The following is a 23785-nucleotide window of genomic DNA, read 5'->3' on the forward strand; positions in this document are numbered from 1 at the left end:
GTATCCAATCAGGTCCAGTGGACTTTCCTCTGTTGAGTGATTTCAGTTGCTTTTGTACGCCTTGGACCCTTATTTCGATGTCAGCCATTTTTTCATTCGTGCGAGGATTTAGAGAAGCAACTGCAGTGCGGTCTTCCTCTGTGAAACAGCTTTGGAAAAAGGTGTTTAGTATTTCAGCTTTACGAGTGTCATCCTCTGTTTCAATGCCCTCATAATCCCAGTCGTGTCCAGAATTTGTGTCTAACGTTACATATGACAGCCAGACCTTTCATATCATGAGCCTGGCACAACTTGGCAACTTTATAACATTCTAAAAGACTGATACAGGCCGTGACACAATCTTTATGTATTAATACAAATATATTGGTTTACGTTAGTCATCAACATTAGTGGGACAGGAAGCGGATAAAATTTATCTGATATACCTCGCACTGTTCCCCACACAGCACAGGGTGTCTTTGTGAGATGTGAAGTTGGTGCACATCTCGGAACACTGCACTCGAAGGACATACGCAGCTGTCGGCATTGTCTGTTACGTTTGCTTTCTGGGCATGTACGACATAAAAGTGTGTTAGCTCTGCGTCGCAGTTTCCGCAATAATCACTGTGTGCTTACCCGCCTAGCAACACGTCCTCGACAGGTGAACGACCTACAATGTAACACGAAGAACTTTCTCCTTATTTTCGTACTTTGTTTTTTACTGTTAAACTGTCATCAAATAGGCTGACTCTGTTATATATTTATTTCTGTTCCTTGGTAGTCTCTTCACTGATGCATCCGCTACAGCTAACAATGACCTCAGCAATCTGTGTTACTTATTCGTAACTTTGTCATTCGTTGCAATTTTCTCCTCTTTCCTTTAGTACTAACAGATTTACGAGGGTTTCCACTTGTTCTTACTAATAATAATGATTTATGATGTCTCTTCATTTCGTAACTGAATTTTCAACTTAATTATATGCAGTGTTTTAACATCAAGTTTCAGAACACACACTTTTACGTTCTTTTCGCTATAGTACTTTTACTCACCAATCCTGAATGACCACAAATTTCAGTTTGAGATATTTGCGGTTATGATCTAACTCTTACGTGACAAGAAATGTTGTGTCCGCAGTTGTGGGAGGTGAATACGAGGTAGATCTTTATACTAAAGAGAGAGACACACACACAGTTACATGGGTAAAATACACAAAAGTTTATTTAGAATTTTTACACGTAGCCAAGAGGGAAAAGACAAATAACCGAAAGTACTTAATTTCCTCTGCTACATTTACAACTTTTCGTCCTTGATTAACTGAGTAGTCGCTTCCGGTAACTGATGTTTGTGACGCAGCTGCCGATGGCTGTCTTCCAAGGTTCGTCGTGTCTTGTGCCTCGGATCTCTGCGTGCGTCGACTCATTAAGGAAGCGCGGGTGAATACAATTAGTTCCATTGAGGTCGTGCCCATTATCTGTCACCTAAATCTGCATACGTAACGCATCTGCCGTTCTTCAGGCGAGCAACGGAGAATTTCAAGCGGCCTATGCACCCGCTGGCTGAATTTGGAGCGTTGAGCTGCCAGCGTTGTGTGGGGTCGACATAAACACGCAGATCCCGCAAGAAAAGTTAAAAAAGTTAACCTTCGTGAGGGAAGTAGTGTGAATAGCTTTGTCACCGGTCAAGTTTTGCAAGTGATTGTCCAGGAATTTGCTGTCCAGGGTCCCAGGCAGAGGGACTCGGGATATACTTTTATCCCGCCTTGTGCCTAATTTTCGAATCACGCGAACGAAGAGAAAGAATGAAGTTTGAATTTCCTTCTCCAATCACTATACATGATTCATTATACACATTTTCGTGTTAAATTATAGATTAAATTGTCAGTGCGTTTCACGTCCAGTTTGAACATTTTAGAATTAAAAAGGATCGGCTTTCTAAAAGATCTTGTCAGGTTCGGCTGCTCCGAAGAACAAAGTAAAAACATAAACGGCTTGCAACAAAGGATGGTTATAAAACAAAGATTTTTCCACATGGCTAATAAAAGAAAACGGCTTCACAGTAAGAAAAGTTTCAGTGTGACATCAGAAGACACAAAAGTACTTCATGGCAAAACAACAGTGTCGTGAAATAAAACAATTACAACTTTTTTTCGGAGAAACGTACACCTAAAGAAGATGCCGTAATACATGCTGAAGTTCCATCCATACTGAGAGTTAATTTCGACTGAAAAGTCATAAATAACAACGTAATACACGGTCTTAAATCATTTCATTATGATGTAGAGGCATCATTTCTCAAACGCTGCAGTGAACTTCGTTCCTCTGCATCAAATGTTCAGTCATTGACAGAATTTTCATGGTTTGTGGAGATATGGTTTAAGGAAATATTACGACACGTCCGTACTAGATGTCTCTCGCTATCTCCTGCGATTGACAGAGCTTTATACTGCTGGCTTCCCATCGAGTCATATTTTATTTCAACGGACGAGGAAGATTGTTCAAGTTATAAATTATAGTGCAGCAATCATTAGTCCTTTTTTTAGATTTTATTACGCAAATCCAGATTTCGGCTAGTAGGTAACCATTCTCAATGCTAAAAATACAAGAAGTACATAGTCAGATGATATAATAAAAAGTTACAACTAATGGCATAACTTATATGGCTTGTATATTACATACCATTATTTTCTGTTGTCAATGTATGTAAGTCCCTGTTGTTCGGGCGTCAGTCACAGATTTCTGAGTACATCTGGCTGACATTTGGCGCCATCTATGAACTATTTAGTAAATAAGAGAAACAATATACCTGTTATGATGTTTAAATAACGGGGGAAAATGCAGAGATAAAAACATTTAAATCAGATCAACTCTAATAGTTGCATATTACATGTGCCTTCTTGTGTCTTATAAATAATAATAAAAAAAAAGTTTTACCAAGCTGACGTTACTCAGATGTTTAAAGAATAAAACAACTGACTCACAAGGAGTGAACCTGGAAATTTTCTTGTACGTGTATTTACGATATTTGTTGGCAAATATGAAGTAAGTCCGACAGCAATGTAAGGAATTTTACTTATGTTTTATTTTATGTAATTCTTATGTAAATTTGAAGTGTTTTACTTCCCTTAAATATTATATACGTCGTTCATATAGAGGGCGCAGTACAACCAAACGATGTGTTCTCCACACAGCCCACCTTCTTTATACAGTAGTATTCAAACAACTGTGAATGACGCCCGAACAACAGGGACTTAAATGCATTGTCAAAAGAAATTAGTGGTGTGTAATATACAAGCAATATAAGTTATGCCATTAGTTGTAACTTTTTATTATATCATCTTGCGAGATTCTTCTAGAATCTTCATATATAAATGATGCTCTAAGGCCTCCCCTATTCTAACTCCGACTATTGCTGTTGCACATGGATTAAAAAGAAACGTGAACTGACTGTAATCGACCCTGCAGGTGGAGTAGAAAAGAGTTTGGGACCTGCAATAATTTAATTTGATAAATAAGTTAAATTAAGGAAAGTTTCATTAACGTAGTGAGAAATGAAAGGGTTGCTCTACCGATTAACAGAATGAAAGTTCTGACCAAAATAACAACATGATTTATTATGACTAAAATCAAAATAATAAACAAAACACATGAAACATTTACAATACATCAAATTGGCTCAAATTGGATACTCAAATAAATGTTATGAAGGTGAAGTTGTCCCTAAACTACATTGTGACATTTATGACGAAGTGGTATGTGGAGCCAATTCCTTGCAACTCAAATCTTAAGAGAAACACACAGCCAACCCAACATTAATTGCTGCTACAGTAGTGAGAACTCAGACAATGAACATGCAAGTCAGAACCACGTAAGAAAAGATGGGAACAGGTGCGCTCTGCTGAGCTCTGATTATCACAGAACAAATTCCCTAATCTGCCAATGCTGCGGACATAAATTACCAAGCTGTCTTCTTAACTGCAAGGACACAACTGGCGTACCGGAAGCGATGGCTGGTTGCTTCGACGTCCCATCGTGGTGATGATAATGCCGCGAGTATAGCCTGAAACAAATTATCCTGGTCTGGTTGTTCCAGACTAAAGACTTCCTATCAATACAAATGCGCCTCTGAGGGAGACGAACAAGGCCCACCACACAATCACTGAGGGTACAGTGATTGATTTTAACGAGCGAAGCCACACAGTAACTCCGATACAGTCAACTTTAGTCAAAACTGCTCAAGACAGACAACATAGGCCCCTTGTACGCAAAACGCTCAATTGCCAACTGTACTCGGAAAGTTACGTTGAAGTCGAAACTTCAGCAACTTCGTCAAACAGTTACAATTAAATAAAAGTGTATTAGACAGCCAACGGAAGGCAGGCTGTCCAGAGCAGCGAGAGCTCAGTCTTGTAACCTACTCCGACCGAAAGGCGACAGCTGACTCTCTCAAGAGCACCCGTACAAGCCGAACACGCAGAACATTCCCGCCCCCACGACAGTGGCTGTGGTTAAACGTTCCAATCAGCAACTCGAAAACCGTCGTAAAATTCCCCTCTATCGCCGAAGCACTACCATTCCACCAATGGAGAGTCTTGGCGCCAATTTCTGCGCCGATTTTGCTACGTCACGGAGCTATGCCCTGAGCAAGCCAATCACAGTTACGATTTTGCAGAAAACGCAGGAATTTGCCCGCCAAAACTGCCTGGGAACACAAGTCATTCTCACGCCTCGCTGGTAGCCCGCCAGAAATGGTTTTTACTAAGTTTATGCGAAGTAACGGAATATCTAGTCCAGCCGCCTCATCCGGCGCATCTGGGCGTGTCGCTCCCACTCTTATGACAATGTCGGCTTCTGGAAAGCATCCACTCGACTCCCTCACACCCGTCGACTTAACACTTTCAAGCTCAGCGGAACTCGCCTGTCACCGGACCACCCGGGTGACGAGAGACGCTGCGTGGGAAGTTCGCGTGTGAAGGAATAGCAACATTTCACCACATGCAATTAGAGAGGAAAATCGAATTACTGAGAGAAATATGAGAGGGGGCTTCTGCCACCTCTCAATCTATGTACTTCTTGTATTTTTAGCATTGAGAATGGCTAGCTACTAGCCGAAATTTGTATTTGCGTAATAAAATCTAAATGGAACGACTGATTGCTGCACTCTATCATTTATGAGTCACATAACAGTCGCTGAGTGCACCCACTTTCCGAATGGAAGGTAACCTGATGAAGATTTTTCAAGATTGATTTGACAGTTTATGACATGAAATGGGGCTCGCGATGCTGAAAGAAAGGAATATTTCCTCCCCCAATATTATCTACGTTTTATCCAGCATCTTTTGCCCCTGTTTGAAACTGCTATCAGAAAACTGGAAAACAGTTTAGTTAATTCTGTTGAGTTGGATAGAATAACAAGGGACCTTCACAACAAGCTGGAGAACAGGAAAAAAGATAAATTCTTAGATCAGAAGGTTCATGAAATCCTGGAAGAAACACCAAAATCACAGTGAACCCCACAGCTGTGACTTTTCTAACAGCAATATGTTGAATGTGCTGACAAATTTTCGCTTGAAGAAAAATAAGGCATTCGTCTGCAATGGCATCAAATGGAATCTCAACCGGGATGACTATCAGTTATACCGTCTTGTCTACAACTCCATACACAATGGTACAAAGAGCTGCACTACAAATTGGTGTGGCAACTGTCGCCATAGGAAAGCTGAACAGCAGCGGAAATGATTAGTGAACAAGTTAACACAGTACACAAAAGATTTAAACAATGGAAAATCCAGGATGGAATGTAACAATATTATGGAAAGGATAGTTGCCGTTATTCACCATACAGCGGAGATGCTGAGTCATAGGCACAACAAAAAGGCGGTCAGAAAGTGAGCTTTCGGCCAACAAGACCTTCGTCGGAAATAAACATACACACGTGCGTTCACGCAAAGGCAACTCGCACACACTGACCACAGTCTCTGGCAGCTGAGGCTATATGGCGAGTAGCAATTATTGTAAACAGTAGATCTACTTATGTTTCTTCAAACTTATGGAGACACATTACAAATAATGCAGGAAGAAACAGAGCCCAGCTGTCACAATGTCAACAAGGAAGAGGTTTGGTGAACTAAACACGAACGATGGTGTTGTAGGGAACAAGGAGGTTCCAAGTGCAAGTAGGCTGAGTGGCTTTCGTCGGTCGTCCTGTATCGTGGTGGCAGAGGACGCTCGTAGTCCAGAACTGCTGGAGGTGTGGCTCAGTGGGCACTCATCACTGGGTCCACCACATCCCGTGCGACCGCTATCAGCGTCTGATGGAAACTTGCAATCCAGTTTCCAATTTAGCGGCGCCTATAGGGTGGCATCAATATGTAATACCACACAATGAATTCTGTGATTACTGGAATTTATATGGTGGATTCGACAAAAGTAAAGCAGAACATTAAAATTGGGCTAGATTTGTATAAGAAGCAGACCAAAATTGAAATCTACCTTTCCCAATTGCTTAAACTTGTATCATAAATATTTTCGGTTACTACCTGTAACCCAAATGCTGAAAGAATGTTGTGTATGATGAAGGATGAGTGGGCAGAAGAAAGAAATCAGATGACCATGGCCGTAGTAACAAGAGAACTTCAAATCAAAGTGAACATTTCTGAAAGCTATGATAAATTCTTGAATTTTCTGAAAAAGGGGGGGGGGCAGTGAAGGACTACTGAGAACAGCAAAGAAAAATGCAAAATATGCATCTAAAAATACAAAACAGTGATCATGTTACTGTTGGACATTTTCTTCAAGGTGTCTTATCTCTCTTTTTTATGAACTGGATTTATTATATTATCTGTGAATATTCATTTTAAAATTCATTTCACGTTTAAATTACAAATACATACTTTACAAATAATAATTAAAAGGGAAAGACTCTATTTTTAATATTTGTGTTAATACAATATTAAAAGTAAATTTCGATATTTTAAGAAATCATAGATACAGGAAATTTGTTATGTTACTTATGATATTTGTAATTAACTATTAGCGTTTTATTCATTCCATTTGATCAAGATGTTGCCCAGACAAGAGTTTCTTGAAATGTGGCATCCTTAAGTGTGAATCATCTGTCTGTGAATTGTGTTACCTTTATTCTATGTGTTATCGTATTTTATCTGTTTGTGAACGGCATTTTCTGAGGTAGAGTTTGGGAAGCTGTGGATAACCGCATAAACATAACACACATAGTATGACCAGTAGGGGCATGGTAAGAACAAAGGACCTTCTGTACATGTAAAGCAAGAGTAGCGAAGGCCTAGCACCAAAGATCAGATGGTACGTGGGCCGGTAGTGGCAGTTTAAATTGTAACTTGGGCACCAGCTGACATGACTAGCAGCTGCTGCAATTTCTGCTGTCCCCAGAGCAGTGTCAGAACAACGGCTATAATATGCCATGTGGATTCAATCCATGTAGGGCTCACCTCTCTGTCTCGCACGTGCTTGTCCTGTAGCTCAATGCCAAGATCTTTATCTTACCTTAAATATGTAAGGCATGCAACCAGCACTACACATATCATGTTTCTTTCATATAACCTTATTGTGTGAATCTGGGAATGTGATACCTCGCCTACTAGGAAGATATTCAGCAAGACTGCAGTAGTAATCCATTTTCGGATGAGCTGCATCTTCATCTAGTCAGTGGTTATCATCGTTTGTTCATCTAGCACACGTATGGGATACTTTACCATAGAGTGGCATCATGTTTGAAGTAAATAACGCAAAGGATGAAAGATTGAGGTCTAGTGTCCAGTCACAAGCGAGATCATCAGAGAGCTATCTATTTATTCTTGTCCAAGATACTGTGCAATATGAACAACGTAGTTATTAAGAAAAGTTGTAATTTACTGTATTAAAGCGGACCTGCCAGGTTAGCCGATAGCGCTAATGCACTGCTTCTTGGACTCGAGTAGGCGCGCCAGCCCCAGATCGAATCCGCCCGGTGGATCAACGACGAAGGGCCTGTGTGCCGGCCAGTCTAGACGTGGTTTTTAGGCGGTTTTCCACATTCCCCTAGGTGAATACTGGGCTGGACCTCCCGTTCCGCCTCAGTTACACCAGACATTTGACACACGTTCGCACTATTTCATCACCGTTTACACACGTCACAGACAGCTGGGGTACACTGATCCCATCCCTGGGGGTGCAGGGTGGCGACAGGAAGGGCATCCGGCTACCCCTTCAATTAACCTTCCCAAAATCCGACCATAACACCCAGACCCGGTAGTATTAAAACGAACCTAGTTAACATGATTGTGTCAACATATTAAATGTGCCAATGACTGTCAATTATTAGCAAGATCTGTTTCTTCAGACGTTCACGCATGTCCGAAGAAACGTCGCATCTAATTATACAGACACGGTAAAATACAGACACTGCCTTATTGTATCTGCAACAGTTTTGGGAGATATTTCCATCAACATACAGTGCCAAGCTGATGCCAGAACACCTCTGACTAACTACTATTCACGTCCAATCATGGCTTGTTTCCGTTGAACATCTGCAACGCTAACTCACACAGTTTGGAATGTTCCCACTATTAATATCTGCAACCTCAGAGCTTTTCACGGGACCAATCTTCCATGACGTCAAACCGACCATCCATTCTATAGATGTATATCGTAGCGCCCAGTATAGTAATACGATGTTATTTAGCCAAGGAAAACTTAAAAACTCGGGATGGTTTGTGGTGTTACCTTGCCGATTTTCCCTTTGTTGTCATATTATTATCCCTGTGTAAGAGAAATGTTAGTCTAATCTCGACGCTACGTCTCACACACACGAACTTCGAGATTTTGCCTCTTTGATAGCTGTTAAATATAGCTGAAATTTTTTTGCATAACATAGTTTCCAGTATTTTTAGTATTACCAACCCAAAACCACATGCAAGTTGTCGAACATAAAATATTCTTTTAAGATTTCTGATAGAGGTCGCAAGAGTATTCAGAAATTTTTATTTTTATCTTTTGTTCCCTGTTTAGTAATATTATTAAGACACCTAGCATTCTCTTGGCTGTATGATGCCAATTGTCCTCCATATTCTATCAGAATCTGCGAGCTATTTTGGAGTTTACTTAACAATTTCCACGTGTATCTACATCTACACCTGAATGACTACGCTGCAGTTCATACTTAATTGGCTGGCAGAAGATTCTTCGAACCACCTTCAGTCTATTTCTCTACCATTCCACTCTCTAACAGCGCGTGGAAAAAACAAACACTTAAATCTTTCTGTATGATCTCTGATTTCTCGCTTGGCATGTACGTGAAACTCTCTCCCCTGTTTCAGGATGACACGACAGTAGCTGCCCTTGTTTGAACTTTTTCGATGTGCTGCCCCACTCCCATCTAAGCATGTTCAAATGTGTGTGAATTCCTAAGGGACCAAACTAGACTTACACACTACTTAAACTAACTTGTGCTAAGAACAACATACACACCCATGCCCGAGGGAGGACTCGAAAATCTGGCGGGAGGGGCCGCGCAACCCGTGCCGTGGCGCCATAAACCGCGCAGCCACTCCGCGCTGTCCCTGGAAAGGATCCAGTGTAGCACATATTGCAACACAAGATGAATATGTGTAGTTGAGGCAGTCTATTTAGTGGATTTGTTGCATCTTCTGACTGCTCTGGCCATAAAAGGTAGTTTTGGTTTGGCTTCCCCACAGTATTATCTATGTGCTCGTTCTCATTTAAGTTGTTTGTAATTCTAATTCCTAAGTATTTAGCCGAATTTACAGCCTTTAAATTTGTTGTGGTTTATCAAAATTTAAGGGATTTCTTTTTGTACTCATGAGGATGTCCTCACAGTTTTTCTCATTGAGAGGAAATTTCCGCTTTTCGCATCATTTGCGTATCGTATCTATGTCATTTTGCAATTGGTTCTGATCTTCTTACGAGCTTTCTACGCGCTAAACAACAGTATCATTTGAAAACAATCTAAGAAGGCTGCTCAGATTATCTCCTCAATCGTTTACGTAGATTAGGAACAGCGGAGAGGGCCTGTAACACTTCCTTGAGGAACACCAGATGTCATTTCATTATTTCCGCTTCTCCATCCCATTAATGACGCAACAATTGCACGCTATGAAGCGTCATCAAATTGAACTAATCACCATGCAATATTCCTATCACGTTGGACGCACGCGGGGATGCGTCGTTTTCAGGTCGGAACGCAAAAATGTAGAGCAGATATTGTAGTAACACCGCAAACAAGAACAATATACCTGTTTACTTGTTTCTCTTCGTCTCTCGCGGTAACTGGTAAACAAGTGGTTACAGAAATGTGCGTATAACTCTGACAGAGTGTCACCATTTTTGTCACAGTCAAAAAATCATTACAGCTAGGAAGCTACAATTTTCATAGATAGTTTTATAGACTGGGTAAAGTAATAAGTGGTATGAACAATATTTCTTCTCTGGAGCGTAATTTCTGATTACCTTTTAGGCACAGACTTGAACCTGTTGCTGCCTAATTTCAAAACGGCTGAAAGCCAGTAACATAAAGCTCAACCAAAATCAGAAATTTAAAAGGCAAAGCTTTATCTTAAAACTGTTCCTTAATTAGGCTGAAGGCCCAAACCACCTGACAGCTTAAGAACAGAACAACTTCAGCTCAAAACCGGCTGAAGGCCCAAAGAATCTGACACTTTAAGAGCAAAATAACTTATATTCAAATCGGCTGAAGGCCCAACACTTGCGACTCAATAACATTAATTTTAAAAATGCCAAAGGCTTTACGTAAAACAGTTCTTAAATTAGGGTGAAGGCCCAAACCACCTGACACCTTAAGGGCAAGACAACCTTAATCTAAAAATCGGCTAGAAGCCATACAAGGACAAACAACAAGAACAAACAAGAAAAGGCAGTACACCCAAGGGCGCTCAAAAATTATGAGGTTCGGCCTGGAATTCAAACATTAACACTCGCTTAGGTGAGACAGGCAGTCGGCTCAACCGTTGTCAATCCGACTACAACCCAACCGACAGTCAGCGGACCCACCGGCAAGCTAACGTCCACTTCACCTGACCATCACACAATAGGAAGTTCAATGGAACAACGTAGAACGTATTGGTGCCCACAACCAATTATTCATTGAGCTGTCAAACTGCACACCGTGCTGGACAGCGGCAACATGATGAGGAAAACACATCGCCTGAATTTACGTCAACGGCCAGGGCAGGTAACCGGAAAGTTAACGGCCACAAGGCAGAAGATTCCGCTGGTGCTCTTCAATTCAAATAACCAAGAACAGTTAAACATTACCAAAGAGCGACTAAAATTTGCCAACTTGAAAACACATGTTGTTGATTGCAGGGATATCCCAACAGCCGACAACGAACTCCAACGACACCATGTGTACAGTCGTGACTTGCTGGTAGATTCAGTCAAAACTCAGCATTCATGTCCAGGATCGATGAGCCACGAACCTGGTAGCAATGGGAACAGTACCACACACTCCGACACCGTATAGAGGCCGCTACCGGGACCGGCCAAACTACACGCCAAGGAGATTTCCTCACTGCTCCACGCCAACCGACCAACTGCAGGCCCGGAAACGGTGGAAGGATCAAATATACGTCGGCCGATGAGACGACCAACCAACGGTCGTCCCGCTCCAATCTCCCTCCGCCAGACATGTGTGTCGCCAGCGGTCGGTTAGCTCTGGAATGTCCCCGCCTCAGCGGCACTCCGTCCCTGACTTCACTGCTGCTGCGTCCCGACTGCACTGCTGGTCCGCCCCGAACAGACTGCCAGACACACGACGACCCGGAAATACTATCGGCCGCTCCAGAGTTGATACGACAGTCCACTATCGATACGCGCTGCTGCTGCCGCTCACGGGCAAGTAAGACAGGAAGTGAGCGACACCAGTAAATGGAATAAGAAAACGAGGCGGCAGTGCCGTAATAGAAGATGACGAACAATACGGGATAAACGCGAGCCGTGCACGGCTCACTCTATATTTAGTTATACGGGGTGTTACAAAAAGGTACGGCCAAACTTTCAGGAAACATTTTCACACACAATGAAAGAAAATATGTTCATGTGTCCAGAAACGCTTACTTTCCATGTTAGAGCTCATTTTATTACTTCTCTTCAAATCACATTAATCATGGAATGGAAACACACAGCAACAGAACGTACCAGCGTGACTTCAAACACTTTGTTACAGGAAATGTTGAAAATGTCCTCCGTTAGCGAGGATATATGCATCCACCCTCCGTCGCATGGAATCCCTGATGCGCTGATGCTGCCCTGGAGAATGGCGTATTGTATCACAGCCGTCCACAATACGAGCACGAAGAGTCTCTACATTTGGTACCGTGGTTGCGTAGACAAGAGCTTTCAAATGCCCCCCATAAATGAAAGTCAAGAGGGTTGAGGTCAGGAGAGCGTGGAGGCCATGGAATTGGTCCGCCTCTACCAATCCATCGGTCACCGTATCTGTTGTTGAGAAGCGTACGAACACTTCGACTGAAATGTGCAGGAGCTCCATCGTGCATGAACCACATGTTGTGTCGTACTTGTAAAGGCACATGGTCTAGCAGCACAGGTAGACGATCCCGTATGAAATCATGATAACGTGCTCCATTGAGCGTAGGTGGAAGAACATGGGGCCCAATCAAGACATCACCAACAATGCCTGCCCAAACGTTCACAGAAAATCTGTGTTGATGACGTGATTGCACAATTGCGTGCCGATTCTAGTCAGCCCACACATGCTGATTTTGAAAATTTACAATTTGATCACGTTGGAATGAAGCCTCATCCGTAAAGAGAACATTTGCACTCAAATGAGGATTGACACATTGTTGGATGAACCATTCGCGTAAGTGTACCCGTGGAGGCCAATCAGCTGCTGATAGTGACTGCACATGCTGTACATGGTACGGAAACAGCTGGTTGTCCCGCAGCACTCTCCATACAGTGACGTGGTCAACGTTACCTTGTACAGCAGCAACTTCTCTGATGCTGACATTTGGGTTATCGTCAACTGCACGAAGAATTGCCTCGTCCATTGCAGGTGTCCTCGTCGTTCTAGGTCTTCCCCAGTCGCGAGTCATAGGCTGGAATGTTCCGTGCTCCCTAAGACGCCGATCAATTGCTTCGAACGTCTTCCTGTCGGGACACCTTCGTTCTGGAAATCTGTCTCGATACAAACGTACCACGCCACGGCTATTGCCCCGTGCTAATCCATACATGAAATGTGCATCTGCCAACTCCGCATTTGTAAACGTTGCACTGACTACAGAACCACATTCGTGATGAACACTAACCTGTTGATGCTACGTACTAATGTGCTTGATGCTAGTATTGTAGAGCAATGAGTCGCATGTCAACACAAGCACCGAAGTCAACATTACCTCCCTTCAATTGGGCCAACTGGCGGTGAATCGAGGAAGTACAGTACATACTGACGAAACTAAAATGAGCTCTAACATGGAAATTAAGCGTTTCCGGACACATGTCCACATAACATCTTTTCTTTATTTGTGTGTGAGGAATGTTTCCTGAAAGTTTGACCGTACCTTTTTGTAACACCCTGTAGACGTAGGATGGTATTAAAGAACTCTGGGGCCCACCAGTGACACGAAGGTGACGCCTTCACTTAATATGAGTCTGGAGAACAGTGTCAACCAAAATAGTGCAAAAGGAAACGCAGAAAGAATGCATCCATGGTAGTGTTGCTATTGCCAGAGCTCTTATCATCCAGCTGAATACAAAGACAATAGCAGCGTTAGAAGCGTAACCTTAGCATACCGACAAATTGACACATACAGTGTTCGCTAGCACAGATCGGCTTTAGAGGGCGTTTTGGGCGATTGTTTATTCAGTGCCATGAGCTTTTCCCCCACAAGGTGATTGAATATTCCAGCTCACACGACTGAAAATGTCGTTTACTTATTTGGTTGTTGAAACGTCTTCTCTGGCTTGGAGAATGATCACATATGAATACTAATATATGACTGAGGAGTGTAATGAAATAATAATGATTGGCGTAATACTAGTTTCAGCCATCTCTTAAGTAACTGGGATATTTTCTTGCAATAGTAAAAAATCACAGCGCTATATGTCTAATTTATTAATTAATATTTCAATCACATTTGCATATGATATTTTCTTAGAGATAGTTTCGAACATTTTAATTCATTTTTGAACCTTTACCTGCAACATTAATGAGAACATGGAATACAAAATGTCTAAATACACGAATAATTTTCAAACCTTCTGTGTATACAGGGTGTTACAAAAAGTGAAACACGTATGTAACGCAGCAGCGATGGCGAGGCATTGCAGCGTCTCTGACCAGAGAGTATGCGCTTGACCGCGCGAGTGTTGCGAGCTGTTCGCTAGTTGTCGCTATGCAGAGCAGTACTCTGTCTGTAGTCGTGGCAGTCTGAAGCTCGATTTAGTTACGGGCAGTCGGTCAGTAGTAGTCGTGCAGTGCAGTTCGCTACTAGTCGTCATGTAGTGCAGTACGCTAATAGCCGTCATGCAGAGCGGTCGGTCAGTAGTAGCAGCCCAGTGCGGTTGTGTGATGTAGGCGGTCGGCAACACTGGTCAAGATGCTGAATGAGGTATACTGTTAATTAATATATTCATTAGATAATGTAAAAATTTATTTATTGTAATTATTCTCCAACAAGTGCCCCAATAATAATTTTTATTTCAAAAGCATTTTTTCAAAAATTTAATTTTTTATTGAACTAAAAATTTCGTTGCACTTCCCATTTCATTCCACTTCTTTTGAAGAAAAATTTCAGTAAAATTACAAAAAAAAAAAAAGGAATATTATTATTTGCAATGCAGTTCCTCCAAGCCGTTCGCACGAAAAAGAGCAGAAATTTGACATCCAGTTATTCTGAGGTAAGACTTTAATTCTGATTGTTTTACACAGGGCCAAAGACCGATATTTCGGTTTAATTGAATTTTCTTATCACGGAATGGACTTTAAATTTTTGTGAAGAATTTACATTTGAGTCAGATTGCTAATTTTTGTTTAATTGTCATTGTCACTAGATTCCATTGTGGGAAAGTTACACTTAGCGCAATGTCCAATAGTATTCTTAAATAATATTGTCATTTCTTTCTTTTTAAAAAAATTGTGGGGAGGTTACAAAAGATACGGCCAAACTTTCAGGAAACATTCCTCACACACAATGAAAGAAAATATGTTATGTGGACATGTGTCCGGAAACGCTTACTTTCCATGTTAGAGCTCATTTTATTACCTCTCTTCAAATCACATTAATCATGGAATGGAAACACACAGCAACAGAACGTAAAAGCGTGACTTCAAAAACTTTGTTACAGGAAATGTTCAAAATGTCCTCCGTTAGCGAGGATGCATGCATCCACCCTCCGTCGCATGGAATCGCTGATGCGCTGATGCAGCCTTCGAGAATGGTGTATTGTTATCACAGCCGTCCGCAATACGAGCACGAAGAGTCTCTACATTTGGTACCGGGGTTGCGTAGACAAGAGCTTTCAAATGCCCCCATTAATGAAAGTCAAGAGGGTTGAGGTCAGGAGAGCGTGGAGGCCGTGGAATTGGTCCGCCTCTACCAATCCATCGGTCACCGAATCTATTGTTGAGAAGCGTACGAACACTTCGGCTGAAATGTACAGGAGCTCCATCGTGCATGAACCACATGTTGTGTCGTACTTGTAGAGGCACATGTTCTAGCAGCACAGGTAGACGATCCCGTATGAAATCATGATAACGTGCTCCATTGAGCGTAGGTGGAAGAACATGGGGCCCAATCAAGACAACACCAACAATGCCTACCCAAACGTTCACAGAAAGTCTGTGTTGATGACGTGATTGCACAATTGCGTGCCGATTCTCGTCAGCCCACACATGTTGATTGTGAAAGTTTGCAATTTGATCACGTTGGAATGAAGCCTCATCCGTAAAGAGAACATTTGCACTGAAATGAGGATTGACACATTGTTGGATGAACCATTCGCAGAAGTGTACCCGTGGAGGCCAATCAGCTGCTAATAGTGCCTGCACACGCTGTACATGGTACGGAAACAACTGGTTCTCCCGTAGCACTCTCCATACAGTGACGTGGTCAACGTTACCTTGTACAGCAGCAACTTATCTGACGCTGACATTAAGGTTATCGTCACCTGCACGAAGAATTGCCTCGTCCATTGCAAGTGTCCTCGTCGTTCTAGGTCTTCCCCAGTCGCGAGTCATAGGCTGGAATGTTCCGTGCTCCCTAAGACGCCGATCAATTGCTTCGAACGTCTTCCTGTCGGGACACCTTCGTTCTGGAAATCTGTCTCGATACAAACGTACTGCCCCACGGCTATTGCCCCGTGCTAATCCATACATCAAATGGGCGTCTGCCAACTCCGCATTTGTAAACATTGCACTGACTGCAAAACCACGTTCGTGATGAACACTAACCTGTTGATGCAATGAGTTGCATGTCAACACCAGCACCGAAGTCAACATTACCTTCCTTCAACTGGGCCAACTGGCGGTGAATCGAGGAAGTACAGTACATACTGACGAAACTAAAATGAGCTCTAACATGGAAATTAAGCGTTTCCGGACACATGTCCACATAACATCTTTTCTTTATTTGTGTGTGAGGAATGTTTCCTGAAAGTTTGGCCGTATCTTTTGTAACCTCCCCACAATTTTTTTAAAAAGAAAGAAATGACAATATTATTTAAGAATACTATTGGACATTGCGCTAAGTGTAACTTTCCCACAATGGAATCTAGTGACAATGACAATTAAACAAAAATTAGCAATCTGACTCAAATGTAAATTCTTCACAAAAATTTAAAGTCCATTCCGTGATAAGAAAATTCAATTAAACCGAAATATCGGTCTTTTGCCCTGTGTAAAACAATCAGAATTAAAGTCTTACCTCAGAATAACTGGATGTCAAATTTCTGCTCTTTTTCGTGCGAACGGCTTGGAGGAACTGCATTGCAAATAATAATATTCCTTTTTTTTTTGTAATTTTACTGAAATTTTTCTTCAAAAGAAGTGGAATGAAATGGGAAGTGCAACGAAATTTTTAGTTCAATAAAAAATTAAATTTTTGAAAAAATGCTTTTGAAATAAAAATTATTATTGGGGCACTTGTTGGAGAATAATTACAATAAATAAATTTTTACATTATCTAATGAATATATTAATTAACAGTATACCTCATTCAGCATCTTGACCAGTGTTGCCGACCGCCTACATCACACAACCGCACTGGGCTGCTACTACTGACCGACCGCTCTGCATGACGGCTATTAGCGTACTGCACTACATGACGACTAGTAGCGAACTGCACTGCACGACTACTACTGACCGACTGCCCGTAACTAAATCGAGCTTCAGACTGCCACGACTACAGACAGAGTACTGCTCTGCATAGCGACAACTAGCGAACAGCTCGCAACACTCGCGCGGTCAAGCGCATACTCTCTGGTCAGAGACGCTGCAATGCCTCGCCATCGCTGCTGCGTTACATACGTGTTTCACTTTTTGTAACACCCTGTATACACAGAAGGTTTGAAAATTATTCGTGTATTTAGACATTTTGTATTCCATGTTCTCATTAATGTTGCAGGTAAAGGTTCAAAAATGAATTAAAATGTTCGAAACTATCTCTAAGAAAATATCATATGCAAATGTGATTGAAATATTAATTAATAAATTAGACATATAGCGCTGTGATTTTTTACTATTGCAAGAAAATATCCCAGTTACTTAAGAGATGGCTGAAACTAGTATTACGCCAATCATTATTATTTCATTACACTCCTCAGTCATATATTAGTATTCATATGTGATCATTCTCCAAGCCAGAGAAGACGTTTCAACAACCAAATAAGTAAACGACATTTTCAGTCGTGTGAGCTGGAATATTCAATCACCTTGTGGGGGAAAAGCTCATGGCACTGAATAAACAATCGCCCAAAACGCCCTCTAAAGCCGATCTGTGCTAGCGAACACTGTATGTGTCAATTTGTCGGTATGCTAAGGTTACGCTTCTAACGCTGCTATTGTCTTTGTATTCAGCTGGATGATAAGAGCTCTGGCAATAGCAACACTACCATGGATGCATTCTTTCTGCGTTTCCTTTTGCACTATTTTGGTTGACACTGTTCTCCAGACTCATATTAAGTGAAGGCGTCACCTTCGTGTCACTGGTGGGCCCCAGAGTTCTTTAATACCATCCTACGTCTACAGGGTGTTACAAAAAGGTACGGCCAAACTTTCAGGAAACATTCCTCACACACAAATAAAGAAAAGATGTTATGTGGACATGTGTCCGGAAACGCTTAATTTCCATGTTAGAGCTCATTTTAGTTTCGTCAGTATGTACTGTACTTCCTCGATTCACCGCCAGTTGGCCCAATTGAAGGGAGGTAATGTTGACTTCGGTGCTTGTGTTGACATGCGACTCATTGCTCTACAATACTAGCATCAAGCACATTAGTACGTAGCAGCAACAGGTTAGTGTTCATCACGAATGTGGTTCTGTAGTCAGTGCAATGTTTACAAATGCGGAGTTGGCAGATGCACATTTCATGTATGGATTAGCACGGGGCAATAGCCGTGGCGTGGTACGTTTGTATCGAGACAGATTTCCAGAACGAAGGTGTCCCGACAGGAAGACGTTCGAAGCAATTGATCGGCGTCTTAGGGAGCACGGAACATTCCAGCCTATGACTCGCGACTGGGGAAGACCTAGAACGACGAGGACACCTGCAATGGACGAGGCAATTCTTCGTGCAGTTGACGATAACCCAAATGTCAGCATCAGAGAAGTTGCTGCTGTACAAGGTAACGTTGACCACGTCACTGTATGGAGAGTGCTGCGGGACAACCAGCTGTTTCCGTACCATGTACAGCATGTGCAGTTACTATCAGCAGCTGATTGGCCTCCACGGGTACACTTACGCGAATGGTTCATCCAACAATGTGTCAATCCTCATTTGAGTGCAAATGTTCTCTTTACGGATGAGGCGTCATTCCAACGTGATCAAATTGTAAATTTTCAAAATCAGCATGTGTGGGCTGACTAGAATCGGCACGCAATTGTGCAATCACGTCATCAACACAGATTTTCTGTGAACGTTTGGGCAGGCATTGTTGGTGATGTCTTGATTGGGCCCCATGTTCTTCCACCTACGCTCAATGGAGCACGTTATCATGATTTCATACGGGATCGTCTACCTGTGCTGCTAGACCATGTGCCTTTACAAGTACGACACAACATGTGGTTCATGCACGATGGAGCTCCTGCACATTTCAGTCGAAGTGTTCGTACGCTTCTCAACAACAGATACGGTGACCGATGGATTGGTAGAGGCGGACCAATTCCATGGCCTCCACGCTCTCCTGACCTCAACCCTCTTGACTTTCATTTATGGGGGGCATTTGAAAGCTCTTGTCTACGCAACCACGGTACCAAATGTAGAGACTCTTCGTGCTCGTATTGTGGACGGCTGTGATACAATACGCCATTCTCCAGGGCAGCATCAGCGCATCAGGGATTCCATGCGACGGAGGGTGGATGCATATATCCTCGCTAACGGAGGACATTTTCAACATTTCCTGTAACAAAGTGTTTGAAGTCACGCTGGTACGTTCTGTTGCTGTGTGTTTCCATTCCATGATTAATGTGATTTGAAGAGAGGTAATAAAATGAGCTCTAACATGGAAAGTAAGCGTTTCCGGACACATGTCCACATAACATATTTTCTTTCATTGTGTGTGAGGAATGTTTCCTGAAAGTTTGGCCGTATCTTTTGTAACCTCCCCACAATTTTTTTAAAAAGAAAGAAATGACAATATTATTTAAGAATACTATTGGACATTGCGCTAAGTGTAACTTTCCCACAATGGAATCTAGTGACAATGACAATTAAACAAAAATTAGCAATCTGACTCAAATGTAAATTCTTCACAAAAATTTAAAGTCCATTCCGTGATAAGAAAATTCAATTAAACCGAAATATCGGTCTTTGGCCCTGTGTAAAACAATCAGAATTAAAGTCTTACCTTAGAATAACTGGATGTCAAATTTCTGCTCTTTTTCGTGCGAACGGCTTGGAGGAACTGCATTGCAAATAATAATATTCCTTTTTTTTTGTAATTTTACTGAAATTTTTCTTCAAAAGAAGTGGAATGAAATGGGAAGTGCAACGAAATTTTTAGTTCAATAAAAAATTAAATTTTTGAAAAAATGCTTTTGAAATAAAAATTATTATTGGGGCACTTGTTGGAGAATAATTACAATAAATAAATTTTTACATTATCTAATGAATATATTAATTAACAGTATACCTCATTCAGCATCTTGACCAGTGTTGCCGACCGCCTACATCACACAACCGCACTGGGCTGCTACTACTGACCGACCGCTCTGCATGACGGCTATTAGCGTACTGCACTACATGACGACTAGTAGCGAACTGCACTGCACGACTACTACTGACCGACTGCCCGTAACTAAATCGAGCTTCAGACTGCCACGACTACAGACAGAGTACTGCTCTGCATAGCGACAACTAGCGAACAGCTCGCAACACTCGCGCGGTCAAGCGCATACTCTCTGGTCAGAGACGCTGCAATGCCTCGCCATCGCTGCTGCGTTACATACGTGTTTCACTTTTTGTAACACCCTGTATACACAGAAGGTTTGAAAATTATTCGTGTATTTAGACATTTTGTATTCCATGTTCTCATTAATGTTGCAGGTAAAGGTTCAAAAATGAATTAAAATGTTCGAAACTATCTCTAAGAAAATATCATATGCAAATGTGATTGAAATATTAATTAATAAATTAGACATATAGCGCTGTGATTTTTTACTATTGCAAGAAAATATCCCAGTTACTTAAGAGATGGCTGAAACTAGTATTACGCCAATCATTATTATTTCATTACACTCCTCAGTCATATATTAGTATTCATATGTGATCATTCTCCAAGCCAGAGAAGACGTTTCAACAACCAAATAAGTAAACGACATTTTCAGTCGTGTGAGCTGGAATATTCAATCACCTTGTGGGGGAAAAGCTCATGGCACTGAATAAACAATCGCCCAAAACGCCCTCTAAAGCCGATCTGTGCTAGCGAACACTGTATGTGTCAATTTGTCGGTATGCTAAGGTTACGCTTCTAACGCTGCTATTGTCTTTGTATTCAGCTGGATGATAAGAGCTCTGGCAATAGCAACACTACCATGGATGCATTCTTTCTGCGTTTCCTTTTGCACTATTTTGGTTGACACTGTTCTCCAGACTCATATTAAGTGAAGGCGTCACCTTCGTGTCACTGGTGGGCCCCAGAGTTCTTTAATACCATCCTACGTCTACAGGGTGTTACAAAAAGGTACGGTCAAACTTTCAGGAAACATTCCTCACACACAAATAAAGAAAAGATGTTATGTGGACATGTGTCCGGAAACGCTTAATTTCCATGTTAGAGCTCATTTTAGTTTCGTCAGTATGTACTGTACTTCCTCGATTCACCGCCAGTTGGCCCAGTTGAAGGAAGGTAATGTTGACTTCGGTGCTGGTGTTGACATGCAACTCATTGCATCAACAGGTTAGTGTTCATCACGAACGTGGTTTTGCAGTCAGTGCAATGTTTACAAATGCGGAGTTGGCAGACGCCCATTTGATGTATGGATTAGCACGGGGCAATAGCCGTGGGGCAGTACGTTTGTATCGAGACAGATTTCCAGAACGAAGGTGTCCCGACAGGAAGACGTTCGAAGCAATTGATCGGCGTCTTAGGGAGCACGGAACATTCCAGCCTATGACTCGCGACTGGGGAAGACCTAGAACGACGAGGACACTTGCAATGGACGAGGCAATTCTTCGTGCAGGTGACGATAACCTTAATGTCAGCGTCAGATAAGTTGCTGCTGTACAAGGTAACGTTGACCACGTCACTGTATGGAGAGTGCTACGGGAGAACCAGTTGTTTCCGTACCATGTACAGCGTGTGCAGGCACTATTAGCAGCTGATTGGCCTCCACGGGTACACTTCTGCGAATGGTTCATCCAACAATGTGTCAATCCTCATTTCAGTGCAAATGTTCTCTTTACGGATGAGGCTTCATTCCAACGTGATCAAATTGCAAACTTTCACAATCAACATGTGTGGGCTGACGAGAATCGGCACGCAATTGTGCAATCACGTCATCAACACAGACTTTCTGTGAACGTTTGGGTAGGCATTGTTGGTGTTGTCTTGATTGGGCCCCATGTTCTTCCACCTACGCTCAATGGAGCACGTTATCATGATTTCATACGGGATCGTCTACCTGTGCTGCTAGAACATGTGCCTCTACAAGTACGACACAACATGTGGTTCATGCACGATGGAGCTCCTGCACATTTCAGCCGAAGTGTTCGTACGCTTCTCAACAATAGATTCGGTGACCGATGGATTGGTAGAGGCGGACCAATTCCACGGCCTCCACGCTCTCCTGACCTCAACCCTCTTGACTTTCATTAATGGGGGCATTTGAAAGCTCTTGTCTACGCAACCCCGGTACCAAATGTAGAGACTCTTCGTGCTCGTATTGCGGACGGCTGTGATAACAATACACCATTCTCGAAGGCTGCATCAGCGCATCAGCGATTCCATGCGACGGAGGGTGGATGCATGCATCCTCGCTAACGGAGGACATTTTGAACATTTCCTGTAACAAAGTTTTTGAAGTCACGCTTTTACGTTCTGTTGCTGTGTGTTTCCATTCCATGATTAATGTGATTTGAAGAGAGGTAATAAAATGAGCTCTAACATGGAAAGTAAGCGTTTCCGGACACATGTCCACATAACATATTTTCTTTCATTGTGTGTGAGGAATGTTTCCTGAAAGTTTGGCCGTACCTTTTTGTAACACCCTGTATAATAGTTATAATTTTTATTTCATTTTTTATTAATGTTGTAGGTAACTGATTGAAAATGGACGAAAGTGTTACAAACTATTCACCAATAAAAATGTAGTACGCAGCTGTGATGGAAACATTAATTAATAAAAGATAAAGGTGGTAATATTAATTCGTTATTATTGAACTTGTGTGTTAGTGTCTCTGTATGTCTGTGAACGAAACTATCTTAACTGGCGTCGACTACACCCACAGCACACGTAATTTCGTACACGTAGACAGTTTAGTGGAAAAGCAGCTGCCGACTCCAATGCCTCCTGTAAAATTCTTAAAATGTAAGAGAAAGAAAACTTCTATAGGATATTCTCGAATTGGAACACTGCCATCCCCATTTGGTCATTCGTTGTTTGTCTGCCAGTGAAATGAGTTCTTTTTTAGCAGAGAAAACTTTCTCTCCTTTGCCCGTTTTATTGAAGCAGGTTCTACAGCAAACATCGACCACCAGATGTTCGAAATCCTATACAAGCTTGTAGTACATAATAGTTCATCACAGAATTCTTTGATCAAAATTAAATACGCGCAATTACTTTTGGAATTCAACAGACTGTATTATGAACGTTACGACACTCCACTTTAACATTACGTATCGCTTGTGAATCTCAAAAATCACTAATTATCCAATATGGCGGCTAACGATGACTGTTTCATTGCACACACTTCCCACACGTCCTCTCGTTGTCCTGTCTCGTAACGAATTCCAGTCACATTCCAATTTTCTTACTTTTCTTCGCTTGCTATGGAGCAACTCGGAGTCAAGGAATAAACATTTCGCTCGCGCAGGTGAAACACGCCATCACGTGATATATGTTCACTTTAAACCACC

The sequence above is a fragment of the Schistocerca americana genome, chromosome 1, assembly GCF_021461395.2.
Source record: "Schistocerca americana isolate TAMUIC-IGC-003095 chromosome 1, iqSchAmer2.1, whole genome shotgun sequence".
NCBI classification, from domain to species: domain Eukaryota; kingdom Metazoa; phylum Arthropoda; class Insecta; order Orthoptera; family Acrididae; genus Schistocerca; species Schistocerca americana.